Raw genomic sequence first — 3471 nt, 5'->3', positions numbered from 1 at the left:
AAACAAATGTTTTTTTCACTAAGCCACTTTTTTGACTTTATTTATAACTATCGGAATCGGAATACAGTAAAACTGGTTATTTGAAGATTCTCTTATCTTTAGTTCCACTTGTTTCCAAAAAAAGGATGGAATGATTTGATGGAATGTTCCGCTAATTGAAGGAAAAGTTTAGGCTTGGCTTTAGGCTTTAAAATTTTAGAACTAACCAAGGAAAAAAAAGTTTTGCAAGAAAGTTAAATTTTGAAAAAAAATGCCATACCTACCGTTTTTGGACATTTTTCGTTTTTTGAAAATTTTTGATTTTTTTTTTTGATTTATGTAAAATTTAAACAGTATTTATTAATAAAATGTTCAAATAAACTCAAAAAAATTTGATTTTTCTAAAAAAGCGATTGGAAGTAAGTCATTTACAGCTGCAAAAACTTGATTTCTGATTTTTTAATATAATTTTTTTCTGAGTGCGCGTGGCAATGGGTGGTCATTGGTGTAGATTTGTCTTGCTATTAGCTACCTTTCCTGCAAATTTCATGAAAATTGGTTCAGTAGTTTAGTTTTAATTGAGTTTTTTCCGGTCTCCCATACAAGTTGCCCCACAGTGCAACGCAGGCCTGCAAACATTCTGCAGAATTGGTGTGTTCATTAATGCAGCAAAGCAGAAAGACGATTGGACTGACGCAGATTTCCGACGTTTATGAAAACACCCAACATTATTCTGCAGGTATACCAAATTAATCAAAATCGTTAGAGCCGTTTTCAAGAAAAATTGCAATACCTTGAAAACGTTGTATGGTAGATATTCTTTAAAAATAAGATATTAAAAAATAAAATTCTCCAAAAAATCATTGATATTTTCAAACCAAAGTCTGTGATGATGTCATTGCATCAAGAATTATATACGGTACCTATTATGTGAAATAGCTATTGACGGTTTTTTTATTCTTCAAAAGCAACCATTTCTACAAAGAAGACATTTAGAAGGAAGCACAAGTCTTCTTTTCCGTTTCCTTCCTTTTCATCTTGAGAATTCTTTCAAATCAAACTCCGCAGACAAATGAAGATCCCTTTGAACCCTCTAAATGCAATCAATCAATCATTTATGAAAATCTAAATATTCTGTTAATTCTTATGCAAAGAAAATGACAAAAAGAGTATCCATTTGGTCTTTTCATCGCAACCATCATCGCCGTCATTAATATAACATAGGCAAACCCATATAGTAGATGTACTCGTTTATCAATCAATATGCTGGAGGAAGAAGGAGAAAAAAAAACCCTTTTATTTGTTTCCGAAAATGGAAAATCCTTTTCATCCTGCATTAACAATAGAAAAAAAGGGAACCCCTCTGTGCTAACATAAGAAAATATACACCGACCAAACGCGACCGAAACCAATTCAATTCATTAAAACAGGGTTGTCCCCATGGATGGATTGGAGGGAAGGGCTAACAATAACAACAACAATATAAAACGGCGCAATGTTCTAAAAGCATGAATGTGACAAAAATAACCATTATCACCGTCACACTGTCACTCTGTCACCGCCACCATCACCATCATCGTAAAATAATAATAATTCTTCTATTTTTTTTTTTTTTTTTTTTTCAACAAAAATGAGAAAGTGTCAATGTTGAACGCGTGACAATAGAAAGAAATCTAGCAAAGGGCAACCCTTTTTATTTATGTTTCTTCTATTTTATTGTTGTTATTGTTGGAATGTATGGTCTCTAGTCTGTCTTATAGGGTGAACAATTAGTAAATCGATAGAATTATTACAAAAAAGGATATTAAAATTGAGAATTTTCGAAATTATATTTCAGAATTATTATTTCTTTTTGTGACAGTTAATAGCATATAAGTGATGATGGTAAACGGTGGGGGTTATTGTTATTTTTGGTATTAAATACCTTTAACCGAGTTATATATGGGGGAACTTTGTTGTATAGCTTTGTAATCTAAAGAATCAGCGGGACGCTTTAGTTCTCTTCGTGTCATTCCGAGTAATTGGTTTTTGATAGTTGAAATTATAGATTTCTCTTCATCATAAACGAGAGATGATTACCCTGCCTATACAGAAATACAATAGGAAATAATATGAGTTTTTGAGATAATTATATGCAGTGTCAAACGCATAATTATTATTAAGCCTTTAAATTTAAAGATATGAGGGTTTTATCAGAGATTTTTAGAGGAGAAAAATCTATTTAAAATTTTAAAATATTCTAGGACATTTAAATGCCTGCATTGACTCTTAAAAAGGAAACTTGATGAATTAAAATTGGATTGAAATACAGGAATTTGCCGTTATTAGAAAGTTAATTACTAGATAGAATACAGAAAAGTTAGAAATGTTTACTCCTCGACATGAACCATATCTACATCGCTGAAGAAGAAGTACACACTACACAGCTTATCGTTCTTTTGAATCAGTAGGTACAAAATAAATAAAGGAAATGATGTTAAGAAATTTCTTAATTGGACGTAAAAATGGAATTTCTGACAACTTATGTTTTTTTCATAGAGAACCCCATACGCAGCTAAAAAGAGGTTGTCTGTAAGGCCGGTTTACGGACGATGATTTTACGTGATAACGTCGTAAGAAAACAGGTTGTGTGCTTTTAAAATGAGACAATTGAAGCGTTTATTTATTTCAAACAATCATAATTTACAAGAAAAAGCTAAAAAAAATTACCTTTTTTCTTTTCTATTCTTTTTTTTATATTAATTTTTTTATTTTAAAAGCTCACAAAAAATTATACCTACCATTAAAAAGCCTAAATAATAAAACCATCTTTAAATTTTTACAATGCGCAAAAAGTATTAAAATAATTTATTAAAAACAATCATTTCTTGTGAAAAAAGTGAAAAAATCATTTCCATCACAAAAAATTCATTTTTTTGATATAACAACCTATAATAAATTTTATACCACCTAAAAGCTTATTGCTTCAGCTCAAAATATATAGGTATATCGATCATGTCTATTAGGCATCTCCAAAAAGAGCTAGAATTTTTTGAACTCGATCAATTTTCATCAAAAAAAGCAAAAAAAAACATATAATTTTATGTTCTCACGCTATTGAATCAATTTTTTTTAGACAACCCATAAAAAATTTTATGTCATGTAAAAGCTTATAACTTCACCTTTCATATGATGTTTCAATCTTATTTCTGCGATGCCTAGAAAAAAAGTTAGAATTTTTTAAAGCCAACCATGTCGAAATTCCAAACTGAGATTACGGTACTTCCCACACTGGTGGCTGTTCATGATCAACACATCTCCACAGGTGTTTTGAGGTATTTCGCAAGTTTTTTAATTTAACATTGTGTTGCTTGTAGTGAATGTACAGTTATGTGTGATATACTAAATGAAAGGTAACATCATCAGGATGCTCAATAAAGTTAAATCAAACTTGTATTTGCTTCAGATCAAAAGATAGAACCTATTGATTAAAAAAATTCAACTCTTTACATT

This window comes from Episyrphus balteatus, chromosome 4, assembly GCF_945859705.1.
Source record: "Episyrphus balteatus chromosome 4, idEpiBalt1.1, whole genome shotgun sequence".
Classification (NCBI taxonomy): Eukaryota; Metazoa; Arthropoda; class Insecta; order Diptera; family Syrphidae; genus Episyrphus; species Episyrphus balteatus.
The sequence above is the reverse complement of the archived record's forward strand: the minus strand, read 5'-3'. Positions refer to the sequence as shown.